This window comes from Oryctolagus cuniculus, chromosome 15, assembly GCF_051225735.1.
Source record: "Oryctolagus cuniculus isolate XC-2025 breed Fujian yellow rabbit chromosome 15, ASM5122573v1, whole genome shotgun sequence".
NCBI classification, from domain to species: domain Eukaryota; kingdom Metazoa; phylum Chordata; class Mammalia; order Lagomorpha; family Leporidae; genus Oryctolagus; species Oryctolagus cuniculus.
The window spans coordinates 9567859-9595589 of record NC_142881.1 but is presented as its reverse complement, the minus strand read 5'-3'; the positions used below and the strand labels follow the sequence as shown (position 1 = coordinate 9595589).

The following is a 27731-nucleotide window of genomic DNA, read 5'->3' as shown; positions in this document are numbered from 1 at the left end:
CTCTGAGCTCCTGGGCGACGCGCATCCTCTGCCTCATGGCCTCTGCTCTCCCTTCCCAGAGGTGGCAGCGCAGGATCAGGCCTCTCTCCTCATCTCCACCTCCTCGGAGCTCCCACTCCCAAGTCCCCTGGGACTGCACTGCCCCAGAATCCCTGGGGCATCTCCCGCTTCGCCATGGCGTCCCGGACCCCGGGGATCAGGCACAGCCATCTCCGAGGTAATCATTTTGCCGTCCACGGAGTACCAGTGTGCATCGGAAAATGTGCAAAGAGACCGTGAGAGAGCAGAGAAGGCCTCCCGGGGAGAGGGGTGGGGGTAAGGACAGGGCCGCTGCTGCTTTTCCTTATAAACTGCTACTACTATTTGTCTTCTTAAAAAACCAACGTTAATGTGTAACTTTAAAATAACAATGGAATTACCAAAGAAAATGCCGCAGCCAGGCAAGAATTTCAGACGACAAAGAGACAGGCTCAGATTTGCCTTCTACAAAGTTCTCTCCAGAGTCAGAGGTGAGGGCTGAAGCTCAGCTCACTCAGTAGTGATGTGCCTGGGCGGAGAGCTCAGCTTTGGACAAAGACTGGCCTCCACTGAGGCCCAAATGGGGCGAGCAGAAGAGCAGAGCCTACACGGAGACGGATGCTGAAAACCGGCACTTAGAACCCTGCCCCTGGGGTCGGCTCTGCGGCTGTGTCTGCGAGCTCCTGCTGCAGCCAGGGCCTTCTGGGGAGGGCCAGGCCTCCAGCACAGCCCTGTGTAGGCACCTGCAGAAGCAACTCCACCTTCCCTGTCAGGTCTCCCGCCCCCCACCCCCACCCCCAGGACTGCCATGGGACCAACAGAGCAGTTTTGTTCTCTTGGTTATTGCCTTCTAAATATTTCCCTAATTTAAAAATTAATGAAAAGCCCAGTAGCAAGACAGGAAAATCATAGCCAAAGAGTTAATGATCCATTGAAACCTTTCATTGGCATTTTTATGCTATTGTATCATCAAGGTAATGGGCAGTGATTCATTCAACCAAGAAGGAAATAGTTCAAAGTTAAAATTCCTTTGGTTCAATTCCCAGCATTGGCAGTAGGTGTGTGTGTGTGTGTGCTTGCACAGATACTGAAACAGCCCACAGAAACAGGACACACACACCTATGTGGACCTTACAGTAGCAGTTCACACAGACGGGTGCTCGACAGTTTATGAAGACAGTACGATCACCCAGCATTCAGCTAGGAAGTGAGCGAGCAGGAGGTGGAACCCACATCTCTCTGGCCCTCCCACTTGTATTCCTTTCGCCGTTCCTTGCTGCCTTTCACGCGGCAGGCAGGGTTTCACAAACACTGCTCAGAGAATCTGTCGACTCACGAGCAGGGGCAAACTTCAGGGCAGGAAGCGTGACACGACTGTGTGGCTGAGAACCACCGCCACGAGCAGCAGATCCACAAAACAGCCCGAGACGTGCTGCTGCTCATTCCTCTGAACAGTCTCCAGCCAAGAACAGGTTCCAAGTGTCCGCAGCTTAGAAATTTGGGGGAGAAAGACTAAAAAAAACAAAACAAAACAAAACTGCATTTTGGGAGGAAGGTGGCCATTTGCACATCTTGGTGACTGCACGCTCGGTCCGGCTCGGTGGTCTTCAGCATCCCAAGGGGCAGGGTTCTCACCCGGCAGGGAGATGCAGAATTCCTGGCAGTGCCCGATGGCACCAACCAACCATGTGTTAGCTGGAGTCGTGCCGTGTTCTTCTAGAACGCTGGTAATGAATCAGGGTTGTGAGTGATGTTACTGAGTCAAAGCCATGCTGACAAATGCCTAAGAGCAGGAGGTGGCTGGCTGTTTCTGTTGGACGGGGCAGTCATGCAGTCTGTTTCAAGACTTCGTACCATGAAAGCAGCCACACACAAGACATAAATAAAACTTCAGTCATCGGCACTGACATGGGGCACAAAATATTATTTTTGCCCCAAACATTTGCTGGTGGACTGTTCAAAAACAGGCAATAGGCTAGATTTGGCCTTTGGGCCGTTGTTGGCCAACTCCTGCCCTGGAATATTCCACCTTCATCGCAAGTAGCCCTCTGTCCAGTTTCTTGGACGATGGCGTGGGCTTGGAAAGCGTTAAGCCGACTTTAAGTGTTTACCCCTGCAGGAAACAGTGTTCTTCGTGCCCCCTGGTTCTTTGATCAAGTCCAAAGGATAGCGCTATGGCTTCCAAGGCCAAGCGTGGGCAGTCCACCTGGGAAGCAGTGTGTTGGAACAAAAGGAGAGACCACTTACGTATTTTCTGAACCTGACGGAGGAAAAAGAGGGACCAGGGTAAGATGCTGGGAACAGAAATGAGAAAACACACAAGTAAATACAGCCTACGGTGGGCCTGATGGACTGGGTGGTCATTCTCTGACGGGCCTAGAGGCAAACGCCCTTCCACATCTCTGCGGTCCTCCCACACTTCCGATGACCTGTCCCCTCGGTGGGTTTTCCTGCCCAGACATCTTATTGCTCTCAGTTCTGTGTCTACACGTGCGGTTAATCTGTACAGATGGCTCCGGACGCCGATACACCCACGCTCACCCCATATGCACTCAACGCTCCTTCCTCCAGGAGGTAGGGCATGAGTCCCTCTTAGAGCAGGGCCGCTTCACTGACCGCTCTGACCAAGACCAACAGGAGTGACATTCTTGGGTTTAAACACCCAGGCACTAAAAGCTGTTTCCCTGTTGGAACCCAGCCTCCGTGCTAGGAGGAAGCCCCACCAGCCTTGTGTAGAAGCTACCCTGAAGGAGGAAGAATCCTGCCAAACGGCCCCAGCTGGCCTCCCAGGTGACCGCCTGCGCCAACTCGCCAGCACTGTGAGTGAGCCATCTTGGAAGGTGCTCCTCTAGTCCCAGACCATCGCTAGGGCACTTCTACCACGTGAAACAGAGGGCCGCAGTCCCTGGGGGAGCGCTACCAATTTGCAAGCCCAAGAGCAAGTACGTGATTATTGTTTTCGTCAACCTGCCATCTCCAAATCGTCTTTTCCGTGCTTCCTTAAATCCATTCCGATTACTCTGCTCCATTTTTCACCCACGCTGCTCTGGTTAAAGTCCTCCCGGCATCGGCTAATCCGACTGATGGCTCTCTTCTCAGTTCTCCATTCTTACCTGGTCCACACACAGCCTCTGAGCCAGTCCGTCACTCTTCCACGGCACACCTTTTCTCTCGCATCCCGTTACCACAGCCCCTTGGTATCTCCCCCACCTCAGGCTCCTTTCACGGTTCTTCCTTTTCTCCTGCCCTCAGGTCAGAGTTCCCCTGGACTCAGTCCTCGGCCTGCTTCTCGGCTGTCTCCGTGGCTACTTTATCAGGGCTCTCATCGAGCCTCTGGTTTTAAACACCGTATGTTAGGACTGTTTCCATAGTACGCCTGAAGACTCATCTTCGGCACTCCAGATCTTATCTTCCAACTGCCTCCTCAATTCTTCCACTTGGAGGTCTGATAGACATCACAAATGTAGCATGCCCCGAACTGAACCCCTGTCCCTTCATCTCTCTACCAAGTCACTTCCACACTCAGTCCTCCCCACTTCAGGGGATGGCAACTGTGTCTTTATTTGAGCCAGACAAAACCTTCGACATCATCCTTGATGCTCCCCTTTCTCTCACATTTCTATGTCCAATCTGCCATAAGACCTTGTCAGCTCAGCCTTCAAAAACATACCCGGAACCTGACCACTTCTTACTATTGCACCACTGCTGGTTTGAATCAACTTTGACTTTGGCCTTAATTATCATCATAGCCCCTAGGTCATCCCTCTGTTTCTTTTTTATTTATTTAATTGAAAGAGAGATATAGACAGAGTCCCCATCTGCTGATTCTTACCCTCAAATGTCCGCAATGGTCAGGGCTGTGCTGGGGCTACAGCCAGGAACCAGGAGCGAGTAATGTAATTTCTGTCTTCCATTGGTGGCAGTGACCCAAGTACTTTGGCCATCACCTGCTGCCTCCTAGGATCTGCATCAGCAGGAAGCTGGAGTCAGGAGTCGGGGTGAATAATGGGACCCAGGAACTCGAGTGTGGGATGCAAGTATCCTGTTACGTGAAATGCCGAGTGCTAGTCCCCACCTCTCTCCTATTTTTGCCTACAAGTTCCATGAAAACAGCCAGCATTGTCGCTCATAAATGTCAGATGATGGCACTCGCCCACTCAAATCCTCCAGAGGGTCCCTGTTTACAAAAGAGTAAAAACTAAAGTCCTCTATGATTTCCCTTCTCTTACCTCCCTGCCCTCCGTGTCCTGTCTTCCCTCTTTCTCACTCCACTCCATTCACACCGACCTTATTGCTTTTCTTCAAATAAGCCAGGCACACACCCACCACAGGGCCTCTGAATGGCTCTTTTCTCTCCCTGCCATGCTCTCCCACAAGGCACCTAGTTGGCCAACCCCACAACCACATTCAAGTGCTTGCTCAACTATCATTTCCACAATAAGGCCTGTCCAGACCACATTACATAACTTTGCATCTTTCTTAAGCCCTTCCCAATTTAATTAACTCAGCTAGAATGAGAACACAGCAGGGGCAGGGATCTTGGTGTTGATCATGGATGTATCCCAAGTACCTAGGAAAATAGCTGGTACTTCATAGGTTCTTATTACATATTTGTTAAATGAATGAATGGCTGACAGATTTAAGAGGTATCCCAAAGCCAAAATCAAAGTCACACTGGTAAGATTGGTGGGAGGGCCTTGTAGAAGCCACGTCTCGGTTCAGAGTTCCATTGTCCACCTTGTAAACTGAGGACCCTGGACTAGGCCTCTTCCTGTTCCAAAACACGATGACCCAGACCTGCTCTGTCTGCCCGCCCTGACGGTCCACGATTCTCCCCGGCGCACTGGACTGTGGTCCAGAGGACGTGAGATCTAGGGTCATCCCCTTGAGGACAGAGTGTGGAGCTTCTGAGGACAAGACAGTGCAGCCAACTCCAGGGAGAAACAAACCACGGCAGGGGAGGAAACCACGTTCTTGCCCCGGGCACTGCACCCTGAGCTCTTCAGTGGTGTAAGCTAAAAATCTCCAGGTTCCTGTAAGCCAGTGTGACTTGGATTTCTGTCACTTGTAGTTAAAAGGATCCTGGCATTGGAACTGGGGAACGTTTGTGAGGTCATCTTTACTGATAGACAAACTGGAGACTGTCTCTCCCAACTGACTTAATACAAATGCAAGCTTACCCCTCCAGAGACGACTCTTACACCAGTAGATCACGATGTAGTGACCTCCATCTGCCCTCATTTGTTCTCTCCTCTCCACTTGTGATAAAGACAGTAACAGTTGCCAATAACAAAAAACTGGGGGTGGGAGGTGGTTCTTCAAGAGTTTTCTATTTACCAACATACACAGACCAATGCACGCTTAGCAAGCACTCAATAAATACTTGTTGAATGATTGAATGATGAGGAGAACATTGCTTATACACACTGGTGTTTCTTTAACCTTTTTTTATTAATGCTTCAAACAGAGCCAACAGCCAACAAAAGTGATGATGGATTTTACTGAATTATAACTGGTATAATCTACATTTGTTGGAGCCAACTCTGGCCTCCTAGTTTAAGAGGGGCATAGGATACTTGGAGAGGCACAGAGAAGAACCCAATGAAGAACTGGAAAGTGAAACACGTTACTCCAGGGAAGCAGCAGAGACCAGTGGAGGAGACACTGATCCGTCAACAAGTGGACCCAACCCCAGGGTTTGGAGGTCACCTGACACACTGACCTCCTTTTCCAGAAAAGGAAACTTGTGGGGAGCAACTCGGACTATACTGTTACTGGAATTAAGACTTATTCTATGCATCTGCTCTCCCACTGTGGGGAGCAACTCGGACTATATTGTTACTGGAATTAAGACTTATTCTATGCATCTGCTCTCCCACAATATGGCGCTGGGAGAGAAGAAAGAGGCTTCTACACAGCTGCCTCCAGTTCAACCAAGGAACTGTAGGACCTGCTCCTGGTTGGAGGAGAGCAGCGTGCTCGGCGTGTGGGTAGCAGAGTTGGGATTGGTGGAGGAGGACTATAAAGGAGGAGAGAGACGGCATGCACCAGGAACATCTAAGGGGAACATCTAGCTGAAGGAACACCTGTGCAGCCCCCCAGAGAGCCGGCCCGCGGTGTGCCGCTCCCCTGCGGAAGTGGGGAATGTGGCCAGGGGGAACTGCCCTTCCACGGAGGTGGAAGGGATAGTAGCCAACCCAGGAAGAACCAGCAGCAAACCCGGGGAGGGCCGAGCAGACGAAAGAACAACGCAGGGTCCTGTGTCGTTCCTCCACGAAGACGGGGAGCGACATAATGGTGCCGTGACTCGGATATGAAGCCTAGGCAGGGCTTAGTGTCGTTCCTCCATGAAGAGGGGGAGCGACAGAAACTGAGGCCTGAAACCAGAGTGAGTACAGGAAATGCCAGGACAGCAGAGGTGCAGTCTAGGAAACCTCTTTTCAAACTGTGGGTCAACACCCACGAGTGGGCTACAAAGCTAATTAGTGGGTTTGGTCAATTTCTTTTTAATGAACAAATGAGAGAACAAAAAGGAAAAAAAATATGAGTGCATTTTCTTTATAGGTAGGTATTATTGCATAAAGTGTTTATTTCCATTTACACATACACATATTATTTACTGGGTCGGTGTGTAAAATACATCTCACACTACGCACCAAGTTTTTAACAGTTTGCAAACCTCAGATGGAGGCAGATGAAAACATTGCCTGACTAGGCATTGTGCTCCAAGCCCAGCAGAGCAAACCCCACTGCTCAGTACCAGTGAGCGCGAACCCCACAGTCACCATGACCACCTGGGGAGATTTTGGAAGACAGACTTCTGAGCCCTACTGTCAGAGATTCTGAAGGCCTGGAGTGATTTTTTTTTTTAATTTCTCAGGAAATTTTCACGCACAGATTAGTTTTAAAGGCCAGACATCCCTGAGAAGGAGAAATTCGGCAGAGACCCATGCTGCGTTGAGATCAATCTACAAAGAGTAGGCAGAGGGGTCAGCACGGTGGCATAGCAAGTTAAAGCCCTGGCCTATAGCACCGGCATCCCATATGGGCGTCAGTTTGAGTCTCGGCTGCTCCACTTCTGATCCAGCTCCCTACTAATGTGCCTGGAAAAGCAGTGGAGGATGGCCCAAGTGCTTGAGCCCTGCACCCACATGGGAGACCTGGAAGAAGCTCCTGGATCAGCTCTGGCTGTTCCAATATGGGGATGCCGGGGTTGCAGGCTGTGGTATATTGTCAACACCACCGACCCCTCTGATGTTTTTGTAGAATTCACAAACACCACCCCCATTCCCAGCGTACTTTAAGACACATCTGCACTCATGAAAACCCCAGCACTGTAGTGCAAAGACAGAGAGACCTCAGCACCACATCGAAGATTTGGGGCTGGGCTCCTGTTCGGCCCTTCATTAACCAGGAGAGTTTAGGGGTGCTTCCAAGCCCCTGGCCTTCAGACCCCTCATTCTTAAACAAGGATATTTTCATCTTAAATCCCCATGGCAGGACTTGTGAGGATTAAATGGGATGAGGGATGTAAGAGACAGCTTCAAGTCATGGATTCCAAACCACTGCTACACCATTTGAATCCTTTCTTTCTGTGTGCTGTCTTGTTTAATATCTCGCATTCTCTGTATTCATTGCATAATTACCATAGAATGCAAGTCCCTTGGCTTAGCACCAACCAGCTCACAGAGATTACAACCGTGCACGAAGCAGAGATCCTGCTGCACTTACTGTACACTGCTAAGTTCGACATCTGCCTACCCAGGGCCAGTGTGGGGTGAGATCGCCCGGAGCCCTCCCAACGCTGCAGTCCCAGGGGGAGGCTTTCCCTTCAGGAGGGCAGAGAGAGGGTCAGAGGGCACGCGGTCTCACTGTCTTCCCGTGGGGTCAAGGACATCTCACTAGACTTCTGGCCACAAGGTGTCACCCCAGGTGCTGCTCCAGAAACTCCATCTCAGCAGGTTTGATTAGTTCCTGCAGTGGGCGAACACTGGGAAACTCACAGAAGATAGGCACCTAACCAGATGCCAGCGTGTGGGTCGGTAATGAGAAAGAGCAAATGGCTGGCAGCCTGGAATGATCCCAGCAGCACATCAGTGCAGTCCCTCCCTGCAGTCAGGAAAGCCACATCCAAATCTGGTGACTTCGGTCTGAGAGCAAAGGAATACAGGTGGCTTGAGTGCACAGCACCCACGAAAGATAACCTGAGGTGCTCCTCTCTGTCCTTGAACGGCTGGAGAATGCTATCATCTGAACTGTTTGGCAAAGTCTTCAGGAAAATGTTGGGTAAACAGTGAACATGTCCTTTATCTGTTCCCCCAAACATGCGCTTGGCCTCTGCCCCGTGCTAGGCCTTGGGCCAAGGGCCTCAACAGGACTTGCATTCAACCCCTCCAGTGAGGATACGAGGAAACGTGTATTGTTATCACCGCCTCCCGTAAACTGGAGACATTGGCCTGAGGACATGGGATTCAGTGTCCGAGCCAGGACTCAAACTCAGGGAGTCTGATCCTCACCCTCAGCTCGTGTGGACACAGCCAATCTCAGCCACAGCAACCTGGGCGTCCTTGTTGGGAACTTTGGTGTTCTTGAGATTCCTCAACCATTTATAAAGTCACTGATGAAAGGAAGGCGTTAGTCATTGGATCTATGATATGCTGACTCAATCAAATTCTGCTTAATCTAACTCTGTCCTCCACGTGTTTTCCTACAAAGAGAAACAGTCATAAATCACTAAAGCTGAAATGGAACCTCAAATCATGTGATCCGCATTTACACCTTTATGGACCCAGAAAATGAGACCCAGGGAAGTTATCACCTTGCCCAAAGTTTTGCTTAGTGTGGCTCTCGACATGGTGCCCACTGGGCTCCAGGCATAAAGGATGTCATTGGCAGAGTCAAGACTAGCACTCAGATCTGCACACCAGCAACTGCTCTGCACTCCTGGCTGCAGCAGTTCCAAAAAATGCGAATTTTTTTCTACCAAGATATAACCTTTCCCCCTGATAATGTACTGTAAACTGTGCCTTGGGCCCAATGGCTTGTCACCCCTTGTCATCAAGTTAGAGTCTCTATCCCTTGAGAAATCTTGAGCTGTAACTGGATCCCTCTTGCCTAATACACTGCCACAACACTGGCACAAAGGTCAGATCCTGGCGAACCACACTGACACCATGTTGCAGTGAGGCCTATGAGGAGCCCGATGTCTCAGCTAATTCCTTAATATATTTCTTAACCCATGCAACCTCTCCATAAAAACAGCCGTTGAAGGGTGGCCATTTGGTCTTGTGGTTAGGACCCCAGTTAAGACATCCACATGTCACAGCAGATTAAGTGGATTCAAGTCCCGGCTCCACTCCTGACTCCGGCTCCCTGCTAACATGGACCCTGGGAGGCAGCCGGTGATGGCTCAAGCAGTTGGGTCCCCGTCACCCACGTGGAGGACCTGCATTGAGCTCCTAACTCCAAGCCCTGGCACAAATAGGGGCCTTTGTGGGTATCCAGGGGAGTGAAACAGCAGGTGGGAAATCAGCTGTGCGTGTTTGCTCTCTCACTCTCTCTGCCTCCGAAATTAATAAGAGAAATATATTTTTCAAAAATTTAAATAGCTATTGAGTGGCTTAAGAAATTAAAGAGTCAATGAACAGACACATCACCCCAGTGACTGTTCTGGGGGATCCTGGTTGACACGCCCTCGAGACTAGAGAGCAGGTAGGGCCACAAATCCCGAGACGGGGGGCTACAGAAGCCCCTACCCACCTTCCCTTCCTCCAGCATGGCTGACTGGAACTCATCCACTGAGCTAAGCCTCAGCTACATACCTGCACTCCTGTGCACCGGCCTCTGTGCCCCAACGACGGTGACAGAGAACAGGCAGGAAAAGCCAGGAAATTCCACCTGCCGCGGGAACAAGTGAGATCCTTGTGTCCCGCTGGGACTTGGTTTTCATGCTCCTAAGCACAGGGGGGAATTTGATCTTGCTGACAAGTGCGTTTTGAACGGCTTCCTGATAAGGTTTCATCGAGATGCACCCAGGGAGACGGCCGGGTCCTGGGCAGTGACTGAAGACGGTGCGGGCACACTGCCACATGCCTCAGCTTTAGCGTTTCCGCAGTCGAAATAAATTCCAAGCCCTTTTTGCCACTGCTCTCTAGGGTCTGTGGAGTGGAAGGAAAGAGGCGAGGCGCTCGGACTTGCTGTGCGCGGATGCTCACGGAGCACCAACCGTATGGGAGTCACTGAGGGTACGAAGAGGAACACAGCTCAGTCTCTTCTCGCCAGAACCCAGGCCTGTGTCCTGAGGGGACGACTGTGCCAGGAGTTCCTCCTTAGCCTGCTGCCGTGAAATGTCTTCAGGTGAGCAAGTACTAAAGGGCAGCACAGGTGCACTTAGAAGGGTTTGCTTTTGGGCTTTTTTTTTTATTCTGTGGGCTCTGGAGTCACCCAGTGGGGCTTAGTTTCCAGGCTCACAGTTTGCAAGCTCCATGAATTTGAGAATATTCTCTTCAGCCTTTCTCAAAATCTCAGTTTTCTCATCTGTAAAATGGGACTATTTATAGTGCGACACACTGGGTTACTGTTAGCTTGCCATCCACCGAACCTCTTTCAAGTATTAAATCAGGTCTCGGCTCCTAGGAAGAGCTCAATAAATCTTAGCTGTTACGCTAACTGTTGAGTTAGTTCCTTTACTCCTCCCAAATTAGTGAAATGTTCTGTTGAAAGAAGGAAGAAAGGAAAGAAAGATAGTAGGGAAGGGGGAGGGAGGGAGGGAAAGACAAAAGGAAGAACAAGGGCAGAGGAAGGGGCGAGGGGGCGAGCCAGCTCTGGACAGGTCTCCACCCATCTCCCACTTCCACTCTTCCCCGCTACAATCCATTCTGCACACAGTAGCCCAAGAGATCTGCTAAAAGGTCACTTCTCATCGAGCCTCTCCCCTGCTCAAAATCCTTCCATGGCTCCCGTGGCTTCGTCTAAAGACTGGGAGAGTAAGCTAGCCCACACTCAAGGCTGATTGCAGATATAAAATGCCCCGGGTCCTTGCCAGCCAGAATGCAAGCCAGCCAAAAACAACCTTTGGGAACACACAACCCTGATATATGTATATTTACTTTAAAATTATCCACATGTACTACCGTCAAAAATCCATATATTAAATATCAGTAACATTACTTTCTTTCTCCTAAAAATAACTGCAAATATAAGTTCTACTATTTCCTTCCCCAAGGGATTGGCATGTGTACCCCAAACAGCAAACCTGGAGACCACTGGTGCAGGCGCTGAACAACGACCTCTTGTGAATGTGTGAACACAGACAAAAGCGCATTGTTCACTTTCGGGCTGCTGCTCCAGTGTGCCTCACGCCACACATTTAGACCTGAACATTCAGTGTAAACCAAGCTTTAGCAAAAGAAACTACATTGTAAACACAATGAGGGAAACTGGCTATTTATAGGAATCCCCAGAAGGCATCTCCTCTGTAAAGTAAATAAAGATCTTGTAATTAAATTAGTCCAATACAAATTCATCTGTTCTCCAAGCTCTGACAATGAATTCTCTTAAAATAATCAACGATTCAAGAAGCCAACAACTAAGAGACCCAGAAAAACAAATTATATTCCTTGATCATGCTCAATCTAATTATTTCACTATATCACGGTATAGAAATTATCCTTACAAACTCTTTGGAAGAACTTTTCCATTACAATGGAAAATAACGGGTGGGCTCTTCTGAGAAACCGTAGCAGACCCAGGGGAGCCTGCTGGACAAGGACTTGCCTCTAAAAATCCCAGGGATGGATGCAGCCAGGTATAAACAAACTTTCCCCTGCTCTCCAGACACCGGCCCCGATTCCTGCTGCTAGCCTTTTGTTTATGCTGCTTCTCTCACCACCAGGCTCATCCTGTCTCCCAGACAGTTGGCTAAGTACATGCCCATGCATGAGCGTGCGCACGTGCACAGACGCACAACCAGCTCCGACCACCGGAATCCCACCAACCCGGCAAGCCACCTCAGACGCAGCCTGTCCTGAGAGCCCTCCCTGCAGCTGCCCGCATGGAGGCCAGCGGCCCACGGGCAACCTCAGGTCCCTTCCTCAGAACCACACGAAGTCCTAACCAACCGTAAAGTGCTGGGCTGTCGTATTCCTTCCACTAAGCGCTGACCACAACGCGGTCCCGGCCTTTTCCTAAATGGTTTCCCACAGTGTTGGGTGCATGGCTTCATGGGTTGTTAATGCCACACAAATCTTGGTTTGGCGAGTGAGCTGAGGGAGAATTTCGCATCAAACAGCCTCTCTTGCTGGACTCAGCCAGGGAGTTTATGCTGTCTCTGAAACTATGATCTTTGTTTGTTTGCTTGTTTTCATTTGAGAGACAGAGAGAGCTTCCCTCCGCTGGTTCATTCCCCGAAGGCCCACAAGAGCCTGAGCTGAGCCAGGTGGAAGCTGGCAGCCCTGAATGTGGGTGGCAGGGACCCAGCCACTTGAGCCATCCCCTGCTGCCTCCCAGGGTGCACATCACCGGGAAGCTGGAAGCCCCCAGCGCCTGCCTCCCACGGCTCCTCGGGAACCTAGTGCAATCTGGAGATGTTCCTCCTGGCTTTGAACTTCACAATAATCAGCCTGAAAACGACTGAGTTTCAGGCCATTTCCCACAAATAATACGTTTGTATTTACAGGGCGACGGAATCTTTGTGTAATCCTCAACTTCAAAACGAGCTCAACCCAAAGAATAGCTAACATGCATTTCACAGCTGAAATACTGACAATTATTAATCTTATCGATGGCAGTTGGAGAATTAAAAGGATAATACTCCCTGGCACAGTGAACCAAGCAGATGGGCGCGGGGGAGGGGGCCAGGGATTGCCATCGGTCTTCTATGGCGGTTAGTTTGCTGCCCATTTTTAGCACTGACAATTCCAAGTTTTAAATGAGAAGGAAACTTTTTAAATGTGCTGAAATCACCTTTTCAGAATCAGCACCCAGACAAGCTGTGGGTTATTTGCTTGCTATTTTCTTTTTTAATCATTGTGATAACAAATAAGGTGAATGGGAATAGATTCTTGAATATCAAAAAAAAAAAAAAAGGCCAGAGTCCCATCAGCTCTCTAGGGAATTTGAAAGTTCACAGTTATTTTCGGTGCGGACTATGAATTATAAAGCCTCCCCTCCACTTTTAACTTTTTTTATGGAAAATTTTAATGTCTAGAAAAGTAGAACAAGTGATTTCATGGAACTTAGGTACCTTCACCAGCTTCAAAAATTGCCAGCTTATGGCCAATCCTGTTTTATCTAGATCCATATAGTTCTCTCCCCAAACCCCATCTTATCCTGAAGTCGATCTCAGCTATCACATCAATTCATTTATACACACCCTGACAGGCACAGCTGCAAGATAAGGATGATTAAAAATTCTTCAAGAACATTATCACCTGTAAAAAAAGAGGAGCGCTAGGAAACCCTCAGAACTGCGGGACCCAGTCCCCATCTAGTGCTTACATTCCCTTGATCCTCTGACACATTTCGCAAGCTTGTTCCAACAAGGATTCAAATGAGGCCCACGCCATGGGCCCGGGTGAATCTCCCAAGTCTTTTTGAATCTACGAGTTCTTCCTCATGTCTTTTTTTGCTATCCTTGAAGTTTCTGGTTGAGGAAACTGGGTCATTTGTCCCGTGGCATTTCACACAGCCTGCACTGTGCTGATTGCATCCCGAAGGAATTAACCTGTTTCTCCGGCCCCTATCCAGCCCGTAAGTGACAGTTGGGTCTGGAGCCCCCATCAAATCCAAGCTGGATTGGAGGTTGGGGGCTGGGGCGGGGCTAGGCGGGGAGGACGGCATCATGGGTAGAACTGTGTTCTCCTACCAGGTGGGCTGTTTCTTTTCTTGCTGTGTTTGCAGCCATGGATGGATGCTCATTGCCGGATCTGTTCATTCATCAGGATTTGCAGAACGGCGCTCTCTGCGGGTTCCGGTCCCGCCAGGGCTTCAGCAGCCCGGGCCGCGTTCTCGCTGGCTTCCGCCCTCCCATCAGCCCTCCTCATTAGCCGTCCTGCTGCCAAACAAGAAGGTTCCTCTCAGTTAACGTTTTTGTTTCTTTGAATGCATTTTTCTCTCCTTTATTTACCAATTTGGAAACTCAGTGGCTCCCTCGCATTCTCCAAAACTGCCCAGTGATTTTTCTAGCACCATTTGCAACTCACGGATTCACACACAGTTGACGGTTTCAATCCATTCTGGAGTTATTATCTTTATTGATGTTAAAATATTTGCCCTGTGGGAGCTTTTGCAAGCTGGCTCCTGAGCCTCCTGGACATGTCCCTTCTCGTCTTGATAGCTTCCTGGCTTTCAGGCACGCAAGCTGCCCCAGGCTAAGCTGGCTGACTCCCTTCCAGACATGGGATCAGCCATCTTGCCAAGAGATTGGATTCCATTTAGCAAAACCACAGTCTGGGTGTGAGCTGTTTTCTCCTTGCTACCACCGATTTGGTCATTCTGAGGCTTTTGAGTGGTCAGAGATCGAAACAACAACAACAACAACAACAACAACTCCCTTTCTGCTACTCCTAATTCACAATCAAGACCACTTTGATGTAAGTTATCTTACATCTGTCCCAATATTCATGCTAAAAAATGCTCTTTCCCAAGGACAGACTGAGGAACACAGGGTAAGGTTTTTCACAGCTCTCACTGTCTTCATGGTGTATCCTCACCAGGGACACACAGTCCAGATCACAGTTAAAAGTCACCTGAAGGTGTTCCTCCCTTTGTTCTTATGCCACCATTTCAATCCACAGTTAGGTGTACTTGTTTCAATTCATTTCCAAGTTTTAAAGATTTCTTTTTAATTTTGGTTCTATATTTATGTAAAACATTTGCATGAATCCAGAGTCAAATCCACAAAACAAAACATATTTGATAGGTCTAACTTCCAGATCTGTCCCTTCCTAGTCCTTTCCCCCCCTAGAGGGGTCATCTTTTAAATATACGGTATATTTTTCCAGTGTTCCCTTAATACAAGCAAATTACAGACATACAGCCCCTTTGATAAATCACAGAAGATAGTTCACCGTCTTTGCTCACTCACGTACCCTGGTGGTCGCTCTGCAGCAAGGCCAGGGTCACGCCCACTCCCTTCCACGTTCTGCTGCGTGGATGTCCTGTGCTCTGTTCAGTCAGTTCTCTCTTCATGGACACCGAGGTTCTTTCCTGCCATTTGCTCTTGTTAACACGAGCCTTGTGCATCGGTTTTTTCAAATATTTTTGCCAGGCTGTCTTGTAGAGTCCTGGACTTGGAATTGCTGGGTTACACAAGGCACGTGGACTTTTGCTAGAAGGGCCCACGCCTAGCCCAGGGGTGGCACCGGTTCACACTGCTACCAGCAGCAAACCAGTGTGCCTGTTCCCCAGTTTTGCCAATAGAGTATGCTGTCTAACTTTTGGATTCCGGCATCCAATAGATGAGAAATATCACTTTGCCTTAGTTTTTATTTTACATCTATCTTATTATGAATGAAATCCAGCATCTTTTCATCCTGTTAAGAGAGATTTGGATTTCTGTCAACTGTCTGTTTATATTTCTAATCTGTCTGTCTACAGAATTGTTGGAATTTTTCTCTTCTGCTTTTAGGAGTGTTTCTATACATTAAGACTGGTAACCCTCATCTCCAACACGGTTGCACATATATTTCCTCCTTGGTCGTCTGTCTTCTCTTACTCATGGTAGGTTTTTTTGTTGTTCTTTTTATTTGGTGATTTTTTTCCATACAAAGGTGTTTTATCTTAATACAAGCAAATTTATCAATCTTTTCATTTACTGTGAATGGATTTGAGTCACAGTTTGGAAAATTTCACTCTCTTCAAGGTTAGGGAACAACTGGTCTTAATATTTTTACCATTTTGGTTTTCATATTCAAATCTCTTATTTTCTCGAGACTTAACCCAAGATCCCCTTTGTTTATCCTGGTAGCTGTCTCCTCACCGCAGTGCCACTTGCCAAGAAGTCCGCTCGCTCCTCCGCCGATCTGAGGTGTCGCCTTCTCCCACGCAAGCTCCTGTGTGCGAAGGGACGTGTCTCTGGATTTCTCCCCAGGCCCGTCAGTCGGGCTCTTCATACCCTGTGCCAACACCAGCCTGTTTGGGTAACAGTGGTTTTCTAGTATGTTTCCACGCCTGGTGGGGCTTCTCCCCCTCATTACTCCTTTCCCGTGATTTCCTTGGCTCCTCGTTCATCTGTTCTTTCGCTAGCTTCCAGCTCGAATTTTTGCTTATGCACCAATATTCCAAAAACTGACTGACAGCTGATGGCCTGGATTGACAACATGAGTCGGCTGCTTTGTCACAGGGCCTGAAACCCAGCAGGTGCTCAACAAACATTAGCCTGGTGCAGGGTTTTGAGGATGTGCCGGGGGCTGTCACACAAGCTCATTGCCCCATAGCATGTTACTCCTAAATGGGAGACCTGGCTCTATGAGGACTTCAGTATCACAAAAGTTAGTAATATGTGATGAAATGTAAGAACTTTTACAAAAGGAAAAAACAGTCTTTGCATGGGTGTGCTTCCAGTGAGGGAAACTGACACAAGCGTGTTCCAGTGTGGGAGGGAATCCTTCTGGCCCCTGCCCTTGTAAATGTCCAGGATTTGTATCACCTGTGTGCACTAACGGCATCATTCATTCCCTATCATTCGTTCCCCAAAGCTACCACTTCAGGTCATTCAAGCAGGGGTTTCCTTGTCACGGAGTCCACGTGAATGACAATGGAGCATTTGACATCATCTGGAAAAGAGACGCCCTTGGGCTTCATCCGGGGTGTCCTGTGGGGGATGATGTTTGGCCCTCGGCCTCCTGGCTTCTGCACTGTTTGTAGTTTTTAAGACCATACCGTCCCAGGAAAGCAAGGGGAAAAACACTTCCCTTAATAACTGGTTCAAAAGTTGGAAGTGGGGAGAAGACAACATGGCGCCCAGAGCACATTTTCCAGGCTGCTCCTTTTCTGCTGGAGGGGCCATGCTAGGGGCCCAGCCCTGGCTAACTCCAACCTGGCCAGGTTCCGCCAGGCTGAGCTAGCGGGCCTCCAAGGAGGCCAAGAAAATCAAGGCTAACAAAAGAGGCCAAATGGAAATGAAAAGGCTCAGAAACGCACTCTGCCCAGATGTGTGCCCTACCAAGAGGGAGACTCCTTTCCCCTCAGTGGAGGGCTCTCAAGGCAGACAGGAGGCAATTCCACTGGGCTCTAGGACACTTAGTTTTCTTGTCACCAACATCAGGGTCTCCAGAACATGATTAGTGGAGGCCTGGATTCAAATTCTGCCTCCACCAGCTCACTGCATGCACGTGGACCTTAGCCATCAACAGCATAAAGACCTGGGGGCCATCAGCACTTACAACAGTGCCCTGCATGGGGGTAGCTGGTAGGCTCACCTGCAGACTCCATCAAAACCACTCTGAAACACAAGAACAAATGGGGTGCCTGCCTCCTCCCTCCCCATTTCAGCATCACGTGGTCTCCTCCTGAGCCCCGTCCGCAGTCACAGCCGAGCGTTTCTTTGATCGAGAAGAAGTGCCTTTAGCTAAGTGTGTGTGCAAAAGGCCCAGCTGGACAGGGGCAGTCACACATCACACTCTTCCACACACCCATCCCAAGGACTGGAAGCTTTGTCTTCCTTGCAGGTGCTTGGGGCCCTGGCGCAGCCACCAGGATCCACACCCAAATGCCTGCTGACACTCGCACGCCGGGGGAGCCACCTAGAGAACAGGGTGCAGCCTCAAGCCCACACTCAGCCTCCCAGGCCTGGCGTCCCCCAGGCTGCGGTGCACTGCGGAATCCGAGAGCACAAACCACTTCTCCATTACTCATAATTCAGTTGCCGAGAGATTATTATTCTTTGCTGAAACTCGGCTTCTTATCCTGGAAGCGAGGTTTTCTCTCTCTCTTTTTTTTTGTTTGTGGCCGGGGCGGGGGAGGGAGGGCAAATGACATGAAATTCTGCTGGAGAAGTTTGGTTGGAACAAGGCACAGAAATGTTCCTTGTAGGTTACAGATGCCTGGGCTGTCATTCTTTAACAGAATCAGAGCTCTCTTTGTAAAAACAAACACGACCCAGGCGTGCTCGCTCTTTCTTTGGAATGTATCCGTTGTGCTACAGCAGATTTTTTTCCCCCAAAAGCCCTCACCAACGGCCCAAGGTTGTGGTGGTTACTGCTGACTCCACAGTGGAGGAATTAAGGGCTGAACTGGTTCTGCTGAGTCCCCGGGCCTCTGCTTATCCAAAGGGCACTGGAATTCATGGTGGAAAATCCTGGAGATTACACACGGGCTTTCCGCCAGGGATGTTAGAGAGCCTGGAGACAGCCGGCGTGTGCCGTAACACACGAGGAAAGGAAATCTGACGTCTCCTGAGGTGCCCTGGTGATCGGAGATGCGGCCACGCCCCCCGAGGCCACCCCAGGTAGACCTGGTACTCTCACCCTGGCGCCTCTCCCCTTCTTCAAACGGACCCAGCAGCAGTGCCATCTGAGGCCAAGCTGACGCTGTCAGAACACTGAGGGAGAGCACCCAAGGGCCCTGCCTCGTCATGGCTGCCTCCTGCTTCCAGGTGTCATCAGGAGCCCCGAAAGGAGGAGCTGGGTGCTCAACGCGGGCGAGTCTCTGAGCAGCCAACCCTCGCCGACCCCATTTAGATGAGGCAAAGGCATGCCCAGGACCAGCCAGGGCCCTTCTGGTACCCACCCTGCCCCTGGACAGCTCTCAGCGGTTCCAGATCCTAGGAGTCCCCTCTGAGGGGGAAGGCAGAGAGCCCTGCCCTCGCAGGGGTGCCCCAGGCGGTCCCTTGGTGCCTTCGGAAGCTGCCCTGTAACTCCTGCTGCTCTGCCTCCACGGACCTCCTCCATCCATTCCCTCAGCTCCTGTTTCCAGAAACCACAGCCATAACCTAATTTGGCCTGACTCGCCAGCCGAGAAACCGAGAAACTCCAAGTCAGGCAGCCCTGCATTCCTGAACGGTGCCTGCCAGGCTTTCGCTGTTGCTCCGTGGTTGCCCCTCTGTTTGTCCCTCCTCCCCTCCCACAGCACAGGAGGGCGTGTCCCACCTAGTACGGGAAAGGATGACCAGAGACATTGTCATTGCCGGTGACAGCTGCGCGTGCTCACTGGAGCAGGCTGTCAGGGAAATACTTTGCCACTTAGGTGAATCCAAAATGTAACCTTGGACTTGACAACAATATCTGATTACACAATGCAGCAGTCTAAGATCCCGTCCAAAAGCCATTCCCTAACTCCTGCTCTGTTGATTCAATGATATAAACACATGAGGACAATGAGCAGAGGCACATCCAAATAAACACATCTCACACGAACACACAACGCAGAGACAGGACGCGGGCAGCTGGGGAGGGCCCTGGGCTGACTAAGCTGTTGGGAAACACAAAACACCACTGGAAGCAAGTTCTAGAAAGTCCCATCTGGACTACACTGGCAACCCCGTGGGAAGGAACAATCGCCTCTGGCAACGCAGGATAAAAATTATACTTTGAGGACAGGGTCTTTAAAATGCTAGAGCACTGCAGACTCTTTCGAGAAATCAGGTGCATGTGGGTGAGAATCACAGGGAAATCTCAAAGGTCGACAAACAGGGAAGCGTGGGAGGTGAGTAACCACCGGTCCCCTAGCGGCCGCAGGCCCAGGCGGAGCAGGGAGGGACTGGGGCTTTTCCCTCACACAGCCCTCTTCCAGGCACATTTAGGTTTCCTTGGTGGTTCTCAGCCCTGCCCCCCCATCACCTCTGATAACAGCAATCACGAGCATCTCTACGGTGCTCCACAAATTACACACTCACACTCACACACACCCGGGAACCTCACAATAGCCCTGTGGAGTAGGGACTGTCTCCCATTTTACATAGAGGGAGAGGGAGACTCAAGGGGTCTGGAGGTTTCCTAAGATCACTGCCTGGGGCCGGCACTGTGACATGATGGGTTATGCCACTGCTTGTGACACTGGCATCCGGGTTCAAGTCCTGGCTGCTCTGCTTCTGATCCAGCTTCCTGCAAGTGCACCTGGGAAGCAGCAAGAGATGGCCCCATGCTTGGGCCCCTGCCATTCCTGTGGGAGACGCAGAAGGCGTTCCTGGCTCTCGACCATTGCAAGCATCTGGGGAGTGAACCAGCAGATGTTGCTCTGCCTTTTGAACAAAAATAAATAAATAAATAAATAAATAAATAAAGATGCCAAACACAGAGAAAACCCTCACACACATCAACCAAACACCTGCACACATTGCCCACACAGCATGGGTGCCAAGAGGCGGAGACATATTCCTAGAGACACTTGGGTTGTTGGTTGTCGGTTCAGCAGTTCAGAGAAAAAGGCATCACCAAGAACATGTATGTGTGATGAAGTGAATCCCGGACACGAGGACACAAGCAAGGTGCTCAACTTTCTTTCACCTGCATTTGCGATTTCTGACCAGTTCAGCTCAGGGTTTGGAAACGCATTCATTCCTGAGTCCCGGGAGGCTGGTGGCGGATGACCCCGCCCATCAGGGTGTTCCCCTGGAGCCCCTCGCTCTCTGTGCTGGGATTTGTGGGCCTGGAGTGCAGTCGGAGGGCATGCAACACCCCAGCGTTTCCAGCACTGGGTCTTTCCATGAGCAGGCTCTGTCTTGAAGCCAATGACTCTTTTGCTCGATTTAAAAGGGGAAAAATAATCTTGAGTAGGGCACAGAACAAGGGCCGCACATATGATTCACATTATGGTCAGATAATCGCCATTCATGACCAGCCCAGGCTGGAAGGGAAGCCGGAACTTCTCCTCCGGGACGCTTCCCGGCTTAACTTTTAGCAAGGGCTACAATTGAGGGAGGCCTTCGAGTGAAAATGAAAGAGGTTCAGCCCTTTAAGGCCTTTACTGGCTTCTCCGGCCTGCTATGAAATTAGTCCTGCTGGAAGAGCAGTTATGAGTTTCCTTGGCAGTGGTAGAAACAGCCCTTTCACTTCCCCCGCTCCCCCGGAAGATGTCCTAAAGAACGTTTGTATTCAACAACACGGAGAGCTGTGCCTCAGCGCCCTCCCTGGGGAGCTCACATCAAAAGCTAAATGTTTACGTGGGAAGCTTCTTTCCCATTGGATGCTAAGATGACCTCTGAACATCTGGGAGTCACGCAAAGACATCTGACATCCAGAGGCCACTGTCGGGGGTGCAGCGGGCTAAGTCACCTCTCTAGACGCCCGCATCCCACATCGAAGGGCCTGTCATGAAGTCCCACCTCCACTTCTGATGCCGCTTCTGCACTGTGTATCCAGGGAGGCAGATGATGATGGCTCACGTGCTTATGTCCCTGCCACCCATGTGGGAGACCCAGATGGAGTCCTGGGCTCCTGGCTTCAGCCTGACCCAGCCCTGGATTGCAGACATCTCTCTCTCTCCCAAAACTTATTATTTATTTATTTATATGAAAGACGAGGCCGGCGCCGCGGCTCACTAGGCTAATCCTCCGCCTAGCGGCACCGGCACACCAGGTTCTAGTCCCGGTCGGGGCTCCGGATTCTGTCCCGGTTGCCCCTCTTCCAGGCCAGCCCTCTGCTGTGGCCAGGGAGTGCAGTGGAGGATGGCCCAGGTGCTTGGGCCCTGCACCCCCTGGGAGACCAGGAGAAGTACCTGGCTCCTGGCTCCTGCCATCGGATCAGCGCGGTGCGCCGGCCACAGCGCGCCGGCCGCGGCAGCCATTGGAGGGTGAACCAACGGCAAAAGGAAGACCTTTCTCTCTGTCTCTCTCTCTCACTGTCCACTCTGCCTGTCAAAAAAAAAAAAAAAAGAAAGAAAGAAAGAAAGAAAGAAAGAAAGAAAGAAAGAAAGAAAGACGAAGTGACATTGAGAGAGGGACAGAGATGTCTTCCATTCACTTGTTCACTCCCCAAAAGGCAGTGATTGCTGGGACTGGGCCAGGCTGAAGCCATGATGGCAGTAACTCCGTCTGACTGTCCCACATGGGTAGCAGCAGCCCAAGTGCTTGAACCATCTTCCTCTGCTTTCCCAGGTGCATTAGCAAGAAGCTGGATTGGAAGCAGAGCGGCCAAGACTTGACATGGGACGCCATCGTCATAAAAGGTGGCTTAGTTCACTGCACCACAATGCCCACCCCCCACCAACCCTGTCTATCAGTCTTTCAAGTAAATTTCTTTAAAAAATGAATAAATCCAATAGGTGTTGTGATGCTGAAGAAGAAGTGGCCGCTTAGGGCACAGCATCCCACACCAGAGTGCCCAGGATCAAATCCCACCTCCATCTGCAAATCACAAAAAGTTCATCAAAAACCAGAACTCAAATAAAAGCTTATTTTGGTGCAAAACATTACTGAAACCCAAGCATGGTTGTTTGAAAATATGCATTTTCTATGAATATGCAGTTTTGAAGACCCTGTGTATTTGTGGAGCTCAACTTTGGGCTATGGTTTTGCACCCTGGCTGAACGTAGAATCACCTGGGGAAGTTAAAATCACCTGGATCACATCTGACTCTGGGCATGCTCCGACTCTTGGCTGTTGGACAAGCTATTTCACCTCTCTGCACTTACATTCTCTCTGGTTAGTAAGGGGGAAAGGGCCAAAGATGGTCACTTTAGAAGTTGTGAAACCGAGATAACATGGTATTTGTCAACAGAGGCCTGGCTCCGAAACAATCCACATGATCATTTCATGTTCTGAAATATTGTCCAACGCTCTGCCCCAGAATTCCTTCCCCTCCCTCAGACTCTGCTTTCCGCTCAGACGCTTAGATCATCAGAGCAGGGGGCAGGAGTAGGGATGTGAAGCAGCCTCAGGACAATCCCCTCAGGAAGGCAAAGGGCTCCCTGGAAGTGAGTGGAGTTGGGCAAAAGGGTACAAATCAGGACTCAGGATAAAGACCTGACCCCCCAACTCCCAGTCTCCCCGTCACATCCCAGGAAGGACTCAATTCCCAGTGAAACTGGAGGCATCCGAGAGCAGGGGACACCTGTGACCCACTTCTTGGGAATGGCCCAGAAGGAAAGAAATGGAGGCATGGCGTTTCTAGGTAGATGGTACTCAGCCTTACAAACTTTGTATCCACCCCCACCCCCACCCCCACACATTGTAAAATGATTCCTGCCAGTGTAAAGATGAAAGCAACAGAGGCTCGAGGCAGCCTTGCCAGGGGGAACATGGCTCAGGGAACAAGGGCTGCAGCTCAGCTGAGAGACAGCCCAAGCAAGGAAGGCACACGCACATACCAAGGTGGAGAGACGGCCTCACGGGCCTGACATGCCCACCAGCCTACTCCATACCAGCTCCCCCACCTCCTTGGGCAAAACCCGGGGTAAGCGAGATAAACCTGAAGGCAGAAAAGCAAAGAAGCCACATCTCAGCTTTTGTGACCACAGCGTCATACCTGCCATGGACACTGGTTATTGTTTTGTTTCTCTCAACCAAGTTTTGAAGTATCATGCCTACATCCTACACGACGTTATTTCAAAGAGTTCATGGAGAAGTGAAATCAAAAGAAGCTTATTGGGGCCAGTGCTATGGTACAGCGGGTTAAGCCATGGCCTGCAACACTGGCATCCCATATGGGAGCCAGTTCGAGTCCCAGCAGCTCCACTTCTGATCCAGCTCCCTGTTAAAGTACCTGGGAAAGCAACAGAAGATGGTCCAAGTCTCTGGTCCCCTATACCCATGCAGGAGACCCAGATGAAGCTCCTGGCTCCTGTCTGGCCCAACCCCAGCCACTGCAGCCATTTGGGGAATGAACCAGCAGATGGAAGATCTCTCTCTGTCTCTCCTTTTCTCTCTCTCTGTAATTCTATCTTTCAAATAAACAAATCTTTAAAAAAAAAAAGCTTATTTTGGTGCAAAAAAAAATATTTGAGATCCATGCATAGTTTTCCCATAATGTGCATTTCCCATGAACTTTTAGAAGACCCTTTCAGTGGGCACCGGGGGTGTGTGTGTGGGGGGGGGGGGAGATTTGCACACAGATTCAGGGAAAGTAAGATAGACAAGATGAATGGCCACTGCCACAGGAGCCCTCAGGAACCAACTGAGGTAAGTCCACCAGCAGGATGGAAACCCAACAAAGGACTCATGACACCACAGAAAGCCTGACTCATAACAGAGCAAGCCCACAAGATGAAGAACGGGCATCTGGTCAACCAAGCAGACCACTCTCATCAGAAAACACCAAGGAGGCTTCTGATTCTTCCCCTCAACAGATGCATTTGGACAAACCAAGTAGTTCTAACCCATAACCCAAGGCTCTTGGACTGGCCCTGCTTTCAGCTACATGGCCTATCTCACTATGATGCAAACAATAAAGCTGCATACTAAAGTTGACAACTTCTGAAATACGGCTGTAACAATTACGTGATTAAACGTTATCCTGGATTAACATGTGGCCCATAATCCTTTGATATGACAAAACTCAGCTGTGCCATGAGGTCTAGCGAGTTTCATTTAATAGAGTTCTCTGGTGGTGTTACATACCAGTTCGTTGTTCAAAACATTTATTGGGATTTAACATTATGGAGTAGATAAACAAGTGCTCCCCAGCTGCTAAATCTCACTTCATATACTTTAAACAATCCACTGTGCTGGCGATTCCTGAAATGTGAAAAGATGTCACATCCAATGCACGTTTTCAAATGTTGCTGTGAAGCCACATCTGCTTCACATCGCCTGTTCAAAGTGGTGCACTCTTCTGCAGAGTGCCTTAGTGATCGTATTAGAATGGACTGTGTTCATTCTCCGAAACGTGGGCCTTCGTACTGCACACTGATTTCAAAGGGAAAGAGAGGGAGGGAGGAAGGGAGGGGAGATCTGAAACACTGGAAAACATGTCAGCCAGGCAAGGAATCCGTGAGGATTAACAGTCAAATTTATAAAGCACAGTCAGGTTCTCACATGAGAGAGAGAGGTGGGGAGGAGTTTCTCCAGCTAGATCATTAGTCTAAAGTGACTGGGTCATCCCCTGAACTTTGTGCAATTTTTCAAGCTGTTCTGAAATGACTAATAATGGCATGTAGTGTAGAATACACTGAAATGTGTTGAAACGTCGGGTTGATATTGAAAACACTTGGTGCACGGCTGCGCACTGCAGAGCCGCCCGGCCACTCTGTGCGTTGTGCTTTCACAATCTCCCATCTCCCTTGGAAACCTTGCCTCCCTCCCCACATTTCCAATAGGCGCTTGTCTTGCCAGTGCTATTTTACAAGCAAGAAAATTAAAGCAAGCCATCAATAAGAACACAGTGGTGGGAAACAAAGAGAATGGTGTTGTCTTTGACACTCTTGTGGGCTCCTAGAGTGTGTCCTGTGTTTTGGTTAGCTCAATCTATTTGGCGCCCCTGGAGTCTGGCAGCATGGTTACTATCACAGAAAAAGAAAAAAAATTAGCTTGTATGTGTGGCTGTTTCTGAGAAAAAGGGATGACATAAGCTGTGCTTGAGAGGTAGCTGTTGTTCAGGGCAGTTATGCAGCACGTGTGCCCCGTGAAGTCCCGACCTCTTTAAAAACAACAAAAGGAAGCTGGTGTCAGTGTTTCAGAAAGTTAGGGGCCACCTGGCAAGGAGTCGGCTAATTTGACCAGTGTCAATAATGTGCCGCATAGCTTGCATTCTCAAAATCGCCCCAGATTACTGCAGGCTTTGATCAACCTCCCAAATGTGACAGAATCCAAGCAAATCCCAGGAGCCGGATTTTAGATACAGCCCCTTTAAAGACCCAATAGCTGCATTTTCATTTGAGTGAATGACATGAGACAACTATCCTAAAGCAATGGGTAATACTGGCTAAGAGTCAAACATTTTTAATTAAAGAACAGTAAGAGAGAGAAGATGAGAGGTATCTGCCCACCCAGGGAACAGGTTCAACAAGCAAGGATTGAATGAATGAACTCTTTTTTTTTTTCAATGTAAGTTTGTTAGAATCAGTTAATGAGGCCCAGAGGAAATCAGCATCTGTATTTTTGCTTAAAATTTCATTACCTCAGCTAATACCCACATTAGTCCAGCACTACTGTTTCTCCTGATTTGTGCTGGATATACAAAAACCCAGTGCTCAACACAGGGCTCTGTCCCCAATAAAGATGATTTAATTTTTAATTAACATAGTAATTACATGTATTTATGGGGTGCACTGTATACAATGTATAAGAATCAGATCAGGTTTATCCATCATCTTTGACATTTATCTCCTTGTGTGGGGAACATGCAAACTCCACTGTACTAGCCAATAAGGTTGATTTCAAGGCCATCAATTTTGAGGACAATTCTCAAAAAGAAAAGACTGTGTTTGGGGGATAAGTAGGACTCTGCCAAAGGATACAGCTATAGGAGGTCAGAAGTCTTTGCTATATGGTGCATGGTTCTTAAGAGTCATAGTTCAATGGGAAGCAGTCCATATGGCAGACTCATAGAAGGACAACCCCTTTAAGTAACATTCCAACCTCAGATCAACCCTTAAGGCATTCTGGTCTGGCTGAAAAGCCCAGGGGAGCATTTCAGGCATGGACAGCCAAGACACTCTGGCAAAAAATATTCTACATAAAGGACCTCTGTGGGTGAGACCCCAGTGGAAAAAAGTGGCCATCAAAGAAGGATGGACTTTTCTCTGAAGGGAGGAGAGAACTTCCACTTGGCTTATGACCTTGTGGAGCTAGTGGATCCAAAAGGCTTCCAAAGCCAAGGCAGCTCATGTCAAGAGCCTTGGGTGATCACTGATGTCATACCTGAGTGTTGTTTGTTAAATAAACAAGAGTCACTGTGCACTAACTTCCTATGCAGGACCTCTGTCCTCAAATAGTTGTATCGTGAGACTTAATAGTAAAACTTGTTCTCAAGAATCACTTCCTTTTAGAGTATTAAATGGAGGATATTATGATGTCTCATAAGTTATAGTTATGTCTAAAAGCTCACAAAAGATGTATCATCCTTGGGTTCTTTGAAGATAATTCAGTTTCTAAAAGGAAAGAAGGGGAGGAAAGAAAGGAAAGGAGGAAGAGTGAAAACGCAAAACCATCTTCAAGAAGCAGCCACGTTGAGCAGCCAGTGTCTACACTACTGAGGAACAGTTTTCTTCTTTTCTTTTGTCTTTTTTTTCTTTTTCTTTTCCGGACTAAACAGGAGAGGGAGTAGAAAGAGAGGTGGGAGAGTGGGTGAGCAGAATTACCATGTTTCTAATGTTGTATTTATGAGATACATACAATTAAAAATCAAAGTTAACTGAAAAAAAAAAAGGAATCATAATTTTCCAGTGAATGTGTGTGTCAGGTAATGGTGATCTCTCTGTGAGGGGAAATTCTTGCTCCTCCTTCTCTTGAACACTAGCACTCCCGTAAGCAAGGTACCCTCTACACACACAGAGCAAGCCCAGCCCGCCTTCCTGCCTGCACGACAAGGCTTGCATGCTGCATCCTCCCACGCCGTGTGAGCCAGGCCATGTTGCCCAAGCCATGCAACCAGGCTCAAAGGGCTGGGTATTATAGAGAGTGGCGGTGTGGGGGGAGAGGAGGCATATGAAGATACTTCAAAAATGGAATTAAAAGATAAAGTTACTTTAGTGTACAAATCTTTTGAAACCCATGCATAGTTTTTTCATAAAGTACATTTTCCATTAAGTTTTTGAAGGCTCCTCAAGCTTTTAAAAAATGGTATATGTGACTGGGGAAAGAAATCAGATGACAAAAACTGCAGAAGGAGGGAGACGTG

At 49.1% G+C, this 27731-nt stretch overlaps 1 long non-coding RNA gene across 1 annotated transcript in view; it reads right to left on the bottom strand.

The window, feature by feature from the left end:
* Positions 1–995: 995 nt before the first annotated feature.
* LOC138845469 (uncharacterized) overlaps positions 996–27731 on the bottom strand; it is a 52261-nt gene continuing 25525 nt past the window's right edge. The window contains exon 3 of the long non-coding RNA XR_011382753.2: positions 996–2278. This is a non-coding gene — a long non-coding RNA (uncharacterized LOC138845469). The remainder of the gene's footprint in view (positions 2279–27731) is intronic.